Below are 18,486 nucleotides of genomic sequence, written 5' to 3' on the forward strand. Positions count from 1 at the left end.
TGCTGCCACCAATCTGAAGGAGTTTGGAAATAGTTATTTTGATAATTCAGTCTCCAGACGAGGACCTGGCCAGCTGATACTTCCATTTCAGCATTATGAAACCCTGAGCAAATAGCTCAGCTAAACCATGCTGGACTTCTGGCCCATGGAACTTATGAGATAATAAATACTGATTATTTTTAAAAAATTAATCCATGGTCATTTGTTATACAGCAATAAAATTCTGATACAGATGGACTGTCATGTATTGAGTATTTTTGAAGACTCTGCAGGCATTGTGCTAAATCTTATGTTTATTGTCCCATTCAAATCAAATTCATAAGTCAAACATTATCATCAACCCTATGTTACAGATGAAGTGCAAGTTTACAGGGTAAATATCTTGATCAAGGTTACACAGATAACAGAGGTGACAGCTGAAACTTTAACTCATTCTATTTAACTTCAGAGCCTATTCTCTTGAACCCTGCATTCTTCTCTCCTTGTGACAAAGGGCACTGAGGTGATGGTACCAAAACCTGGGTTTGAATCCCATTTTGCTATAAATTAGCCATGCTATTTAAAGGAAAACAAGGATTCATTCTCCTTATTCCTGGTGTATGAATGAAAGAGTAGTACATGCTCTCAAGTCCTTTCAAATCTAAGTTTCTCCCATGAAATTAAAAGCTTATATTCTAAATTATCCACCTAGAAATTAATGTAGTTTTATATATAAGAAAGGTAAATTACAAGGGCCAATGACTAGATATCTCATTTTGTCACAAAAGCCACCTTACCTCTATGAGATTCAAAACCCACACTATAAACATTTTGGGGAGATGTACATACCCCTGGAAAGGGATTAGGAGATACTAAAATATGGCTTATTTTAAATTCCATCTTTGGCATACATCCCAGCTAAAGTAGGCAGAGAAAATGATACAAAATCCCTCTACAGGAATCTTAAAAGAAGAAAATATCGAAAAGTGGGGTCCAATAACAACACTCATTATTGGGGTAAAAGTTGGATTTTAGGGATTTTTTTCCAAAAGAAAACATCTCTGACAAGAGAACTGTGAGTGGAATCCAAAGTCATACTACAATGGGACAGTTTTTCCCACTCTGACTTTTGAGGTCAAAGATTCTGTTTTTCTGACTTCCCTCCGACTCATTGGATCTCATTTGTGTACTTCTTCATGTACCTCTTCCCTCTCCATTCAATTCCTTGCCCAATCTATGCTGCTCTCCACACTTACTCATCTTATAAACCTCAACCAATGTCTTAACTTGATCCTATAAGCTAGATCCTTTGCCCCAGCCCTACCAATTCAACCATACACACACACAAATAATAATAATAATAATAAATACATGGGTCTGTCTTCTCCTGCCATCTACTTGCCCTCTTTCAGTAGCACTAACTGATCTGAGAAACAAATGGCATTTGTAGTCATGAGACACTAGTCATGATCTGGACCATTCTGCACTAGGCCCTATCTGTGCAGTCTTCTCTGGTTGTAAGACTACAAGCTTCCATCATTCAACTTTTCATTTTTCATAATACTTCTTTACCTCCTGCACAACACTGTTCATTGATGCCTCCAAATAGTGCTGTGACAGCAGCTACCTGTATCTTGGCTATCGAAGGCCCTCTGCAAATTTTTAAGGTATTTTATTTAAAACAGCAGATGATTCTGTTTTCAGCAACTAATATTTTCAGTCCCATTAGAAAATTCCCCACGCATTAGGAGGGCTCAAGGGAACACTTTCACCATCTGCCTCTTCGCTTGTTCCATATATAACCTCGTTTCTCCATTACAACAAATCCTCTTCTCAAAGCTGGATTTCACCACATCCAGCCAACACAAATATCAATGGGCTACAATATGCTATGTGGTGGTGTCAGGAGAATACATGTTGTCCTGCCACTTTAGCAAGGTTTTCCGTCAACAAATGCACCAACTGGCTATTTTAATGTTAACCTAAGAGAGTGCTCAAGCTTATCATCTAAACTTCCAGGTATGATGATGAATGACCAAAGCAAAAAACACATTTGTTAAGGAAGCAGCCCACATAAGCTTGTAAAGCTTTGATTGATCATGTTTACCCAATAGATATAAATGTTATTGGCCTTTAAAAAATATTTGGGGAGGGGGTTATGTTTTGTTTTCTTTTCCTTTTTGAAAATGGCTTTTTGAACCAATGTCTTCTTGGGCTTGCACAATGGAATGGTATAGAATAGTAGTTACCAGTGATTTTGTATAAACAAAATTGATTCCTTTGGTCAAGAATATGATGAGGTATGGAAATATTCTAGGTGAAAGTAAGGAAATATTCCACTTCCCTTTCAGGATTCTTTATTGCCTCTATTATTTATGTATATACAAACTAAAGTGACTTGGGTTAATAAGCCAAAATTCCTGAGTTTGGCTCTGGAGCTAAATATTAACTATTTTTCTAAACTGTCTTTAGAACGTTATTTAGCCCCCTCTGTACCAAAGATAAAAATGCATCCAGCTAATCATTTAGCAATTATTAATGCTGTGCCTATTACAGGCCTGAAAACCGTGCAGCCATTCAGTTTATAGCACCAAACTGTTCAGTCTCTGCTCTGATGCAGCTTATGTGCTTGGACAAAGACCATAAACAAACAAGCATACCATTTCAGGTAGTGAACAGTGCTACGCAGCAGTGAAGAAACAGAGGAAGTATAGAGAGTTTTCTAGAGATGATGATCCAGGAAAGTCTCTCTGATGGGAAAATATTTGAGCAGAAATTCAAAGAAGTAAGGGACCCAAACATGCAGACATCTGGTGGGGGCGGGGCGAGAGCAATCCAAGAAGAGGGGACCAGTGTTTGAATCTTCAGCGGATATGAGGAGAACACCGAACACTCATGTGTGTCGGCATTCTCTGAAGACCTAATAAGGCAGGCATGCTACTATCATATCTTAAAAGTACCACACTTTCTGCCATTTCTCTGTCTACACTTGAGTTGCTATTTGTTCCCCCAAACATGACCCACCATGGAAGATACTGCAAAGCCCAGAATAACTGTTTTCACTCAACTAATACATACAGAATAACTCATTATATTTCACGCCATAGCTCAGTTTTAGAGCCATTTTATCAAAGAGAATACAGTTCTTAGCAATATTCCATTTAATCAAAAAGATACCTAATATGACAAAAAATCCCCAATCCAGACTTCAACATCAGCCAAAGAGGAAGAAAAAACAGCAATTTGCCCTGCAAAACTGGTTTCAAAACTATCATCATCCATCATCGTCATCATCAATCACAAGAGGCAGCTGCTTTGGCAGCATTATTTTAAGTCCACATTTAACGAGATGACAGCTTAACCTTCTTAGGAAAGCACAGTAATCTCTCCTTACAACCCCAACCAAGTACAGAGAAGCAGATTTGCTTTAATGTAGAAATTGGCTTTCATCTGATTTCATAAACATGCAAAGGCATTTGATGATTTAATAGGTACTTGGGTTTTTCTTTTGAACATCTGACATTCTATCAGGACTGGTGAGGGCTATGTTACTCAAGGATTATTGCAGTCACTACCTAAGCAAGAATTTATCAACAGAACTGACTAAGTCTGATGGCTGGGGAGAAAGCCATCCATGCTACACTACTATGTTTATCATTAAAATAGATAACCAATAAGAAGCTACTGCATAGCATAAGGAACTTTACTCAGTGCTCTGTGGTGAATTAAAAGGGAAGGAAATCCAAAAAAGTGGGGATATATGTATACATGTAACTGATTCATTTGGCTGCCCAGCAGAAACTAACAACGCTGTAAAACAACTATACTCCAATAAAAATTACTTTAAAGAAGAAACCGTCCATACAAACGTACCTTCCAGAGCAAGAGGCATTTGCCTAATACATATTACAACACAATGAACACGTGCTGCACACATGACAGACATTTCTTTCCTCATTCAACACTTGCATTTAACTGAACTCCTGCTCTCACTGCTCACATCCATGTCCCAGAGCTTTTCATAGTTCTGTGTATTTGTTTGTACTACTTACTCAGCACGCAGGGACCATCACCAACATCTCTATATATTCATATCCCAAACAGAGACACTGACCAAATTTCAGCAGCAACCCCTTCCATAAAACTCTCCCTGGAACCCCAGAGAGTAGTTTTTTGCCTTCTCTGAATTACCTATCAGACTTCAGCTGCATCTCTTTTAAGAGCTCATCTTGTATTCTACCTGATCGGAGAGTCATTTGTTTGCATCTATCATCCTGTTTTTCCTGTTGATGAAAAAATATTTATGGGCAATTATAATAGCAATTTATCTTTCTACCTATTAAAATAGTCTTCCCTTATTACACTATTAAAAGATACATGGTAAATTAACAATTTCTACACATCCCAATTATGCTGCACTTCTGAACAAATATCTTCAGTGAAAAACATGCCTTCCATCATTTCCATCATAGCTAAGGGCAAGAATCAAAGGCAGTAACTATGAAAGCTACTTACAGCAAATGTCAAAAACAGCCATTCTATTATGCAAAAGAAATTTAAAAAAAATAATAGCAAAAAAATCTCCCCATTAAAAGTTTCCTTTCAGAATAAGAGGCATTAGGAATTTTTTCATTATAATTTCCACAACAGCTAGCACACTGCCTTGATGACAATTTGTGGAATGAATAAGTAAATGATTGCATGATTACGTGCACATTACTGTAGCTCAGACACAGAATATCAGAATTGTGGGGAGGGAAGATGGTTGCAAGAGGAACATGTCCAAGATAAGCAAGGAGTACAGGTTGAAATTTAGAACAGGAAAGGTAGATCAATACTGTTGTTAAACAGCATCTTAATAGAGAGTATGAGGTTAAGAATCATATCTGTACCTGAGGAAGATAATTAAGATGAATGACATTCTGAAAAATTCGCATACAGGAAGATGTTCATCTAAAGAATGGAATAGTATGAGAATGTGAGAGGTGAAAGAAATTACATACACACACCCCTATTTGCCTGCCTGTTGCTGATGGAGTTGAAAGAAGGAGTAGGGAGAAAAAAGGATAATTCTCAAAAGGCAACTCTATTTACTATGGCAGTATATGTATTGATTCCTAAAAAAATATGAGAATTTCAGCATACCTAGATGGTCTGTGATTAATGATAGGATACCTCGTTAAAGCTAGCTGAAAGGTACACCATTTTTCATGACACAGGACCAATGAGACTCAATTAATAAAATGAAATATTAAGTCAAATTTAGAATTCTTCCCTACATAGTCATTTCTCTGAAGAAAAAAGAGTATGTGCACTCATTTTTTATTGTTTCAGATTAAAACAGTAGGCATTTTAAAACACATGTACAGGGTAAATTCCTAGAACTCAGTGTTCATAAAGATTTTCGTTTCCCTGCTTCAAAGTCTGTACTTTTGAAGCACTGTTACCAGAGTTTCAATGCAATATGAGCTTTTAAGAAATTAATTATGGCAGGAGAATCATGTTCAGAGTCAGTGTGCACTGTTCTTAAATTTTTTTGAAAATATGAGAACCATCAACTGAGAACCTATCAACTGTGACACGCCCAACTTGCCTATCTTATTCATCTTCACAGGCCAGAAAGTACCTGGTGCAAAAGGCTACTTAGGAAGTAGCTGTTAAGCTGTGTTGAGTATTTCAACAATATATCTTTCCCCCTAGTATTCAGATTCTCAAAATGGCAGTTTAAAACCACAAATAAATTAAGGACTCCTGCCTCATTTCTTCTCCATCTTCTTTATTGGTCTACCTTCTGTTAGATGAGTGGCCCCCAAAATCGGTTCTATGAAATATCGGTTATCAAAGAGTAGGGGACTGGGTTCTATCCTGAAAATATGTCAGTACTTGTCTTTGAAGCAGTAATCTATTTTCAGCTCTAGAACTTCTCAGTTTAATATGGATGTATATGTTGTGTGTATTATGGTAAGTGCAAAATGAAGTAAATTTGCATCCAAATCTTTGTGAACTCACAGATGGCAGCCCGCCAGGTTCCTCTGTCATGGGATTTCCCAGGCAAGAATACTGGAGTGGGGTGCCATTTCCTACTCCAGGGGATCTTCCCGACCCAAGGACCAAACCCGCATCTCACATTACCACTAGAGTCAGCTGGGAAGCCCATGGACTATGGTAGATAAAAATGCATGTAATACATCTGGGCTTAAATGATGTCAGAATACTTTTTAATTATAGTGCTGTATTGGACTCCCATACCTTTTCACACATTGAACATGAAATGTCAAAAAATTACAAGGCTTTCAGTTTTGTTTCAAATATTTTCCTGTAGGCAACCAGCATATATTAGTCCTTTTGATTGCACAGTCTTTTTGAACATAGATAAGGGACATCTGTAACATGATTACTTCATAAAATAAGAATTTTAACAATGTACTTTCCACATGGAAATTCTAAGTTTTAAGAATAATATATCTACAAATTTTGGAATCTTTATTTTAACCTTATTTTTTTAATTTTTTTTTAAATTTTACTTTATTTTACTTTACAATACTGTATTGGTTTTGCCATACATCTGGCGTTACCTTTTACTTGTCCATATTGAACTATACACTGTGTCTCCTCCATTCCATTTTGTCTCCTCCAAAGTATTTTGTTTATTTACTCATCAAACATTAAGCCCTCAATGCACCCCATTCATGGGTCTGGAAATCAGTCATATAAAGATGAATACAATAGGTCTCTGCTCTAACAAAGTCCTTGTCTCATTTGGGAGAGGAAAATATAATAACAATAACTCAAAACAGAGGTTGCTGACATGAGAAAGATGCACCCACTTACAAAATAAGGACATATCTGCCTTGGATAGTCAGAGATGGCTTCAAAGAGGAAAGCCTTCAAAGAATGAGTTTACCAAGCATAACAGGACAGTAGACTGAGGTGTATAACACATCCAAAGAGAGAAACTACATTTGCTGAGACATGGAAAAAATATAGATGTTCAGAAGATTGAAGTGATTAGGCAAACTAGATCATGACTTGCTTGTCAAACTAAGTTCACTGAGAATTTTCCAATAGCAAATATTACAGATCAGAGGGATCAAATTTTCCTTCTTTTGTCCCCAAATTACTATCATACTTGGGAATGTTCATGTGAGTAGACTTGGACTGAATTTCTGCGCATGCTTAGTGCTTCAAGGAAAAGTTAGACTGCTCTGGGGCTGGTCCCTTGAGAGATTAAGACGACATGCACAAGGCAGTAAGTGATTCTGTGCTGTATAATTAATGCTTACTGAGAAAGAAAGAAAGGGTAACATCCAAATCCTTCTCTACCCATATCTAATATTGACAATAGAGTAAAAGAAGATGCAATCCACTATTCAAATTACAATTTTCTTACCTCTGCAAATTTAAGCAATACATGGTTATGTATTCTGAATTTGTCATCTGCCTGGAACTTGGTGAAAAACTGCCATGATTAAAAACCTTCCTCTAAGCTTCCCTCGTAACTCAGTCGGTAAAGAATCTGCCTTCAATGCAGGAGATCTGGGTTCAATTCCTCGGTTGGGAAGATCCCCTGGAGAAAGAAACGGCAACCCATTCCAGTATGCTTGCCTGGAGAATCCCATGGACAGAGGAGCCTGGCAGGCTACAGTCTATGAGGTCGCAAGAGCTGGACGCGACTGAGCAACTAAGCACACAAGCTTCCCTCTTCCATGACCCCATTGCAATTAACCCTTTATATATTTAATCTTTCCACCAATCTAAAATATTAGGCATATGCTTTAAGGATATACTTTTCATGATCTCTCCCTCTATGCTTGGCCTGAGTTCTGCCTCCCTTTTTAGAACACCACCATCTTAAAAGTAGAAAGAGGAAACTGAAGAGAACAAAGACTGTATGTTGCTTACCGTTTTGTCCTTAGGAATTAGGGTAACATTTAATGCATGTTAAAGAGTTGAAAAGTATTAGATGGATGCATAGATGGATGAATGAACAAGTGGATGAGAGGAAGAAAGTCAGGGAAATGGATAAAAGGACAAGCAGAAAGAAATGAAAGAAGAAAGAAAAGACAAATGGAAAGTGGAACAGAAAGAAGAGTTCACGTGTATCAATAATTTCATCTGTATTAGTTAGGATTCTAAATTGAGTAACAAAGACTCAGTTCAAACTAGCCTAAACAAAAGGGTCAATTACAAAAGGGTTTCTGTAGCTCCCAAATACCCAAGGATACATTTCAAGGAGCTAGACAAAGAGTAGGAGGACACCAGACCTTAGAAGACAGAACTTAGGGGACTCAGCTCTACAGATCTTTCCCAGTCTCCTATTCTTCCACTTGTCTGGTACCTGAGGTTACTTTAACCTTATGGACATCAGTCACCTTCCTTGATAGAGAGCTCCTCATTCTCACATCCGTACTTCGATGGTTCTTTTTACAGTTTTGGCCTACCACTTTTCTAATCCCTTTGTCCAGAGGAAGAGACAACTGTGAAATAGTTAAACTTGGGACACTGGCCCATGAATTCTGATCAGAATTGCTACTATATCTGTTATAAAAAATAGAGCTAAAAGCTTACAGCTGTAAATTATGCCATGGCATTTTGGACTATCAATGTTACTTTGTTTTTGAGTTATGCAACGATAGCACAGACATTAAATATCAGACTACTAGTTAACAAAAAATAATAAGATTTTAGAATCAGCTTTGAACAAATATTGAGTTTTCATAACAACCTTTGCTGTATCTGAATCAATATATAATTTCTGCCCCACCCATGTCATGGTGTGACATGAGGATCCAATAAGAGGAAGTACATAAATACATATAATAAACCTATGAGATGCAGTGACCATTATAGTTGGCAACTCTCCTATTTTTAATATTACATATTAATAAACAGAGCAAGAATGGTCAAAGAAACCATCTATAGTCTTGTGATTTCTAATGAAGATTTCCCTGTGATCTTTGATAAAATAATTATTACTCATTTAATTTTTTAAATAACTGTGTTCTTTCCAGAACCAATATACATTTTTTCATGGTCTCTTGCCTGATACCTAAGACCATGGATGCAGATACATTCTTTTTTCTCTAGTATTTTTTACTTAACTGTGTTTGTGTTAAAGAAACGATATTGTGAGGTGATTTATCCAATAAAGCAGGAAACAAGAGAATAAGTAAGATCATTTTAAAAGCAGGAAACAAATATAATTGGTCCACCCACTCCAAACATACCACATGGGAAAAAATCAAGTCTGAAATTCTACTATCTTGTCGAGTAGACAGTTTCAAATTTTACAAAACAATTTTATTAAACACAACTGAGATACAAAGAAACATATGAATTGTACCAAAGCAGGGAAAAAAGGGAAGAGAGGTAGACAGTCAAATTGGGGAACGACAAACAGAATATGTTGATCAGAAGGCAGCGAGATTTAGATGAGCAACAGTGAAAGGGCAAGTTGATGGCAATGACCTTGAGCAGCAAGTTCTGACTAGAAGGCATCTGGATGGCCTCCTAGAAGAGGCAGAAGTTCAGCGAGACATAAAAAGACAAATAGAACTTTGACAGGTAAGGAACTGGAAAAAAAGGGGTATCCTTGCCAAAGGAAAGTATATAAAAGGCAGAGAGCCAGGATCAAACACTGGGTAAAACAGCAAGTGACAAATAGCAAGAGCATCAAGAACATGAAACCATGGTTAGAAAAACTGAAAAGTTAACTATGCAAGATTCTCAATGTCAGCATTATAGCTCTCCATCCAATAATACAGTTAGCAATAAAATGTAGATAATAAACCTGGAATTCACTAGATTACTTAGGATATTTACAACTTTATTAATTAATTATTATTATGTCGGTCTCTGAAAATAAGTATATCTAGCTACTCCATTCATATGTTCATATAATTCTAATAAGTAACACACAAAGAATATCCATTATTTTAATTGCATATTTTAAAATATTTCCCTTATAATTTGCTTCTATGATTTGCATTCCTTTGAAGGGAAATAACGCATTTATATATTGCCTTTGTCAAAGCCATGCTGAAAACCGCCCTTTGCCATAAAAAGATATCTTTACTAATGGCATATAATCAAGCAGGCACTTCATTAGTCATTAAAACTTACTGCAAATATTCAACAGCTATGTAGCAATTGCAAAGAAAACAATGAAATTGATTTCAAACTGTAATGCCTGTGATTTGTCTCATAAAACACAGAAAAAACATTTCTGCAAAAAGAAAGACATGCAATGAAGGTTTTATTACCATCTGATTTACAAATGTTTAAAATATAGTTTTTAATATCTAGCACTCACAATGCTAAGTTTTCCTAAATGAAGTTAGTGTTTTAATAAGCTTTGCTGCTTGTTATTACCATATTCACAGATGAGTTATTTTTTTCCTCAACAATGAATAACTAATATGTAGACTGAATCCATATAAAACTGACATCATCTTACCATTTTCACCTACAAATTGGTCATTTTTATATTTAACCTAAAAATATAGAATTTTATAATCTTAAACTTAGGAAAACAGTCTAAGAGATCTAGCAGATCCTTTGGCCTGACTCATACAAAATCCCCTCCGGTATGAAACTGCAATCATTTTCTATCTGCTGTTGAAATGTTTGATAGAAGCTTAAAATAATACATGAATAGGAGCAAAAAGAAGCAGTCAATAGAGAATAAACCCAATACTCAAATGGATCTTTTTCCTTATTCATTCACCTTATACATAAAAGTAAAAGAAAAAAAAAGAAATAAAGGAAAGGAAAAAAGAAAAACAAATCTCAAGCAAATATCTTACCTCACAATAGTAAAGGTGCCTGAACATTATAATTATTTTAAATGACCAGATAAGGGTATGCTGGTTTACTATTTGGACTAAATATACAATGCATTTATTTCTCTAATTCAAACAAAAGGAACTAAAATTAGCATCTCTAGATAACACTTTTTTCATCTAAATAGATTGAAAAAATCAAGTGAATTATTCAAATCTAGCAAAGGAAGCCACTAAGAAAACATATTTTATAATGCTCTTCAGCCTGCAACCTATGCAGGAAGAGAGAAATCAGATAAAAGATAACCTTGAGCTAACAAGGTTATAAGGGATTCTTTCAAAATTAGAGATTTTTCAAAATGAGTCATTCCTGTGTCTCCAAGTTGGGCAGAACAAAGAGAGCACAGAGGGAAGCCTGCCTTTCTAGATCCACTCAAACTCCAGAATTCAGTAAGTACACAAGGATATTGCTGACTCGACAACCAATTGAACCTTTTTGCACTCTTTTCCCATTAAACGAATTTACCTGCTCTGTCACATCTTAATTCATAGCAGTTTTACCAACATGAAGATATTCACTTCTAAACTTTAACTTTTTGAAGTAAGAAATGAAGGTATTTCAAGAAAGAAAGAAACTAAGAAACCTCGATTTGACCCACTAACCATACAAATGAGGAAAGCATTTGAGGTAAAGTGAGATGCCCAAGACCTCATAGCCTTTGAGAGTAAGAACAGTCTCCAAATGCTGGATCCAAGAACCCCTGGCTCTGTGATGACCTGACAAGTTAGGATAGCATCCTCTTTGTTGTGATTTGGTCATTTTAGCTATGAAACTGGGTGGTACGTGTGCCCGTGCATGTATCTGTGTGGAGCTTAGACAGGCATTAGTACAGTTAAGACTCAATTTTTCACTGATTAATTAATCACTCCTAAATGGTCAGTAATCCTTTTTAAGTCTAAGATCTTTCCCATAAATTAAACTTCCTAATGCCACAGGATTATCTGCAGTTGGGTAACCAAATACAAATCACGTTATTATCATGGAACTACCAAAGTAAAATTGCTAAAATAAACAAACTGATAATTCTCTAGTATTCGATGTATGCACTAAACGAGAAGGAAAAAAGACAGAGAACTTTGTTCGATATAAACATGGTTAGGTTGAAAAAAAATCAAAAAGATAGCAGATGATTTAAGATATCTGCTATTAAGAACAGAGACATCTGATCACTAAATACAAAAAACGTAAAATAATGCTTGTAGGGCAAAAGTGTGTTCCAAAATGCACAGTTTGGTAATAGAATCTAACTTAAGAAATAAATAAATGTCATAAAAAGCAAAGATATACAGCTGAATAAATATGTGACAGAAGACAAGCAAATGCATTGCGTACTATATTTAGTTATCAAGATAATGAATTTCAAGTAGTTAACTTTCCTACTTTAAAAAACTGTGCAGTTTTTAAATGCACTGATAAATGAGATTTAATAATAAATTCTATTTGCAAATTAATTTTGAGGACCAAATATTACATTGAAAATAACCATAAATGTCTTATGGTTCAATGTCAAATACATTGCTATTGCTTTCTGTATATACTATTTACATAAATTATAAGTTAATTCCATATCTCATAAGGAAAAGGAATCCTAGTTAGGATCAACATCAAAAATATTGTACAATTTCTCCACAGAAAAATATATTTGTATATTACAAACATATATTTAAATAAAATGGTACATACCCCCAAATATGTTATTCATCTCAAGTTCAACTGCATATCACCTACAAATAAAGAAATAGGTTTTAGAATAGAGTGTAAATCTAGACTTAAAAAAAAAAATCAGTTGCATTCCAGAGTATCGCTGGTGCTAGAAGAAGGTCTCAGTGGCATGTTATGATAGAAAAACTTTCTCAGTCAATTACAGAGAACCTGATTTTACCAAGATACTCCTTAAACTGTACAGTAAGTTATCCTGATGAGCAAGGATACTGTCACAGTGAATCCATAGAAAAAGGCCAAAAGGATGATCTATATCTAAATATATGAAAAAAACAAAGACACTGATACTGCAAAGATACTGATAATGCAATATGTTTAAATAAGTAAAATTAAGCATTTGATTTTCATATTAAAGTCAAAAGTGTCCCATTTGAAATTAAAGAATAAACTATAAGATGGTTAAGAGCAACTATATTCATTTCTTATAATATATGTTATTATAAGAAACAATCCCCATATCCTTTTCTTTAAAAATCACTGCCAATTTTTTTTATCAGAATACATTGTATAAAAATTCAAACCTAACTTAAGTAGGACAATCTGTGCAACAATTATAACAATTTAAAATAGTATGAAGGCTGTCCAAGACTTACAAATCCTCACTATTTTCATCCTCAAAAATCATATACTACACCTTTCTAAACTTAAACTCCAGGTGGTACTGATAATAGTTTAGACTTGAAACAAACTTAAATTTCTTTCAGTTCTAAATTGTATCTTCATGCTTCCTTTTCTGAGTTCTAGATCTACTTAGACAACTGACTATGTGAAATCTTTATTTGGATACTCTAAAGGAATCTCAAACTCAACTTGCCTGAAAACAAGTACATGACTCCCTGTACCAACCTCTTTTTCCATGAAATGGCCTACTTCTAGTGTTGACAGCATGGATTTTTAGATTGGTTTCCAACACATCTACTGACTGTATGCAGTTTAGTTAAAGTAGATGAAATAGAAACAGCACTCAACGTTTATATTCCAGCACAGGCTGAAATGCCTCCTCCAGAGTGGTCACTTAAAACCCAAATGCTGAGTGGATGTGTACAACAGTTAATGACTGAATTATCCCAAGAACATGTAGAATACTAGATGCTCCTGTGACTTCTCAATCATTACAATTTAAAATCACGCGAGAACATTTTATTGAAAACTAGTTCTGCAGTCAGCACAGTCACCATTGATGCATCATAAGCTTATCATATAGAGAGAGTTGAAAGGTCTTTGCAATTTGCACTGGGAAGATTTATTATACAAAGATTCAATACGTTAGGGGAAGTACACTGACTGTAACTGCCCACCCTGGCCAGGCACCACAGTAACCATCTGCATGAGTTGTTTCACAACAGGAGGTCCTGATAAAGAACACAGAACTATTAAGCCACCACCAACCAAAAGAGTTCAGGAAAGGTCAAAAGGAGACACCACATGTCTGGCCACTTCCCAGAATCCTTCTTTCTGGCATCCTTCTTTTTGGCTGAACAAGGTGCGCACCACCAGGAAGGACTCTGAGTCAGAATGACTGACTTAAGACAACCCGGAAACTAATTCCATCACCATAAAACCTGAGATTGCTAGCCACGTGGCAGAGCTGTTCTCCTGGGTTCCCTTACCCTACTGCTCTCCACCTGGGCATCCTTTCCCAATAAAATCTCTTGCTTTGTCAGCGCATGTGTCTCCTCAGACAATTCATTTCCGAGTGTTAGACAACAGCCCAGTTTGGGGCCCTGGGAGGGGTCCCCCTTCCTGCAACAAAAATACAAATAAACAATGCTATGACTTTTTTAAGTTAGAAAAATAAAACAATCTGAGAGAGTTTAATTTCTTCAAAATTTTGACAAACTCTGGATTTCCCTGGTGACGCAGCAGATAAGAACTCGAGTTCAATCCATGGTCTGAGATGATTCCACGTGCTGCGGCGCAACTAAGCCTGTGCCCCACAGCTACTGAGTCAGCATGCTCTAGAGCCTGCGCTCTGCAAGGAGAGAAGCCACTGCAGTGAGTCCCCACTCACCAGAATGAACTCGCTGCAACAGGAGACAGTCCGTGCAAAGCAATGACGGCCCAGCACAGTCAGAAATAAATACATAGAGATTTTGACAAACTTTTAAAAAGTGTTTACTATAGCATGTTGAAACACAGCCTAAGATATTCCTTTCCTAAATAGGTATCTGGGATTCTCTGGGACCGCATCAATGTTAGCTTTCATGTTAATAAACTGGTTAATTGAAATAGCTTTCATATTATCCTGCTATATACATCTCTTCACACCTGGATAAACATATAAATGGATAATGTTAGCATATCATTAAATCACATGCAATTCAAAATAATCATTCGATTCAAACTCAATTCAAAAGAGAAATAGGACAGGGGAAAAGAAATCGTTTATTTCTGAAATATACAGACTTTTGGGTCTTCTTCTCCACTCTGTTCTTTTGTTAATTGTGCTGCTGCTGCTGCTAAGTCGCTTTGTTAATTGTGAGTGAGTGCTAAAACAAGAGATCTTATGAAGGCCACAGAGTAGCCAAAATAAATGAGAACTTAATTTTCCCAAATACCTATGGCCTTTTCCCATTGAAAAATAAATTCAGAGCTATACTACTCAAAGCAAGTGAACAAGCTTTATCAAAGTTTCAAGCAACAAGAATGACAAGTATCTTGGTTTCCACTTAGCATAAACTTGAATCTTGTGATGGAGGTACTAATGAAAAGCAATGGAATGCTTCTTTCGTGGAGAGAGGGATGCTAAGTAAGAAAGAAAATAGAAGAGAGGAAAAAAGACAAAAGCAGTATGGTCTTTGTGAAGGTCACACTGATAAAATGATCAAACTTCACTTAGAGTAACTGATGAAGATTAAAATATAATTCCTTTATGGCAAAGGCAATCAAGAATGCATTTGCCTCAAGCTAAAGAAAACCGTCTGTCTTCCTTACTCTAGGAGCTTTAGCCAGTATTGTTAGCTCTGTAAGAAGACATTTAATGAATTTTCCTATCAGACATTTTCAGTAGAATTTCCTGCCAAAGATTTCTTGGTCCAGCATCTGGAAGAAAGTCACCTCTATAAGTAGTTCTGTATATAAATGAGGTATGTAGAGAAACTCCACAAGCTGATGAAGTTTGTTAGTCTCAGCTAGATGCAATAAAGACCTCTTAATAAATATTATCGATTCTGTTGCCAAAATGTAGGTTATCATTTCAGAATCTAAAGCTACCTGGCAAATTCTCATCTGAAAATAAGGAAACCCTACTAGATGCCTAAATGAGGAAGAAGTCATATGGAATTACAGCAATGGGTGGAAATACCACCAACGCTAATTAGATCAGGTCAATTTTCCAGGAACTGCTCTTGTTTGCTTTTCTTCCATCTTTTGCTGTGTTTTCACTTCTCATAAAAAAGAGCATGAATACTTTTGAGAAAGGAGAACTCAGTGGCCTCAAACCAAGGAGTCTGGATGGACTTTTCCATTAAATATCTTGAAAGTCATTTCTCTAATGAGCTTCTTCATATGCAAAATTAGAATGGTGCGCTAGATGAGCTTCAAGTCTCTGCAAGAGAATTTAACAATCATATCCAGGATGATTCTATCATACTGCTGCTTTGTTGGGAGGTTTATTAGAGAGAACACTCAAACAAATACCCAGAAAATGGTCTGAAGATTCTAAACATATTTCATTTCGCACACCATCCACACCTGTCCTCAATCAGTGCAGATAATGCTAAAGAGGAATTATTCAAAGTCAAGTACTACATACTGAATTGTATCTGCTTCGTTCAGAAAGGCTGTCTATATGATAGTCCACATAGTCATGAGGGAGAATGCAGAATATATCACAAGACTGAAAGGGGAAAAAAAAGGAGGCAAAAGCTTTTTAATCGACCACTTAAAAGGTTATGTAGAGGCCACAAGGTGAAGGTATGAAGTATGTTTCTAGTGGAGAATGCTGTCTACTGACAATGAAACACTCGATATTCTTATGATTTTATTGAGTTGAAGAGTCTATAGCGCATTTCAGTCCTGGATCAGTTAAGAATCTGGTATGTAAAAATAAAAGCCCATCAATTCTTAGCATTCCTTTGGGGTTTCTGTGGGTATATGTTTAATAACTGTCATATCTCCAAACAGTTCAGTCTGACCCCCATTAAGTTTAGAAATATAATGATAGTAGCCAGAGTTATCAGCCATGCTTCAATGGTTTAAATGCTCCTAACTGGTGCTGCATTAACCAATTTTTTAGTATGCAAACAGATTTATATTTGAAAAGCTCAAACTACCTCAGGAAAGCGATCAGGGCACTTCATAAAAGCAGAGTCTACATGCCAAGGTCAAAAAGCTCCTGAAACTCTTCCTCAATTCGATATTTTTTATGACTTTCTACCCCCAAAGTTGTCTCATTTAGATCTTGTTAATCCCTTGGCAGGGCTGTTTTGAGATGTGGAGGGGAGGATGATACACAAAGGGTGTAAAGGGTGTGGTCTCAACTATAACAGACCACACAAATGAGAACAAATACTTTCACACTTCATGTTTTACATCTATTGAATCGGCAAAGATCAAAAGATTTACACTATGTTGTTAAGTGTGCTGTAACAGTTATTCACATACATTTTCAGTGGGTGTATCCCTTGGTACATACTCTGTGGAAGATTATTTACCAGTATCTATTAAAAGCAAAAAGACTTTTTTGGGGGGACTTGGGAATGCCTCCTCTAGAAATGTAAAAGTCTAGGAAAACACAGTCATTGGAGCACGTCTTACTGGTTGTAATAGCTACCTAATAGGGTGTTTTAAAGAATAAAATTGGCCTTTTACTGGTGTTAGTGGTTTGCAGATGCATGTAGTCACTCAGTCATGTCTGACTCTTTGAGACCTCATGGACTGTAGCCTGCTAGGCTCCTCTGTCCATGGGATTGCCCAGACAAGAACCCTGGAGTGGGTTGCCATTTCCTCCTCCAGGGGATCTTCCCACCCAGGGATAAAACCCATATCTCCTATGGCTCTCACACTGGCAAGCAAATTATTTACCACTGAGCCACCTGGAAAGTCCTGGTATTGGAGGTAAGCACTGATAAAATTTAGCATGTAATTATTATTAGACAATGATACAAATCTTTTTTTTTTTTTAAATACTACAGAATTTCAGAGAAGTAGAGCATAGCCTCATATTCATTATGGTAAAAATAAGCATATGTGTGTACCTCACATACCTGTATCTAGAACATGGTATTTAAATTCTTTCTGGTAAAACATTTACTTCTCCTTCACTGACTACACTACAGCCTTTGTGTAGATCACAACAAACTGGAAAATTCTTAAAGAGATGGCAATAGCAGACCACATTACCTGTCTCTTGAGAAACCTGTATGCAGGTTAAGAAGCAACAGTTAGAACTGGACATAGAACAACAAACTGGTTCAAAATCGGAAAGGAGTATATCAAGGCTGTATATTGTCACCTGGCTGATTTAACTTCTATAAAAAGTATATCATGTGAAATGTGGACTGAATAAAGCTCAAGCTGGAATCAAGATTGCAGGGAGAAATAGCAATAACCTCAGATATGCAGATGGCACCACCCTAACGGCAGAAAGCGAAGAGTAACTAAAGAACCTTTTGATGGAGGTGAAAGAGGAGAATGGAAAAGCTGGCTTAAAACTCAACTTCCAAAAAAATGAAGATTATGGCATGGCATCCCATCCCATCACTTCATGGGAAACAGATGGAGGAAACTGAGAGACTTTATTTTCTTGGGCTCCAAAATCACTGCAGATGACCACTGCAGCCATGAAATTAAAAGATGCTTGTTCCTTGGAAGAAAAGCTATGACAAACCTAGACAGCATATTAAAAAGCAGATACATCACCTTGCTGACAAAGGTCCGTCAAGTCAAAGCTATGATTTTTCCAGTAGTCATGTAGGTATGTGTCAGTTGGACCGTAAAGAA

At 36.3% G+C, this 18,486-nt stretch overlaps 1 protein-coding gene across 24 annotated transcripts in view; it reads right to left on the minus strand.

Annotated features, from left to right (window-relative positions):
• LOC114108678 (contactin-4) overlaps positions 1-18,486 on the minus strand; it is a 1,043,928-nt gene that overhangs the window by 874,655 nt on the left and 150,787 nt on the right. For 18 of the 24 annotated variants that reach the window (XM_042235939.2, XM_042235936.2, XM_060402833.1 and 15 more), the window contains one exon: positions 12,505-12,545. The exons of the other annotated variants lie outside the window; for them this stretch is intronic. The gene's annotated coding sequence lies outside the window, so the exon portion shown is untranslated. The remainder of the gene's footprint in view (positions 1-12,504; positions 12,546-18,486) is intronic. 24 annotated transcript variants of the gene reach the window in all.

Source organism: Ovis aries, chromosome 19, assembly GCF_016772045.2.
Source record: "Ovis aries strain OAR_USU_Benz2616 breed Rambouillet chromosome 19, ARS-UI_Ramb_v3.0, whole genome shotgun sequence".
Lineage (NCBI taxonomy): Eukaryota > Metazoa > Chordata > Mammalia > Artiodactyla > Bovidae > Ovis > Ovis aries.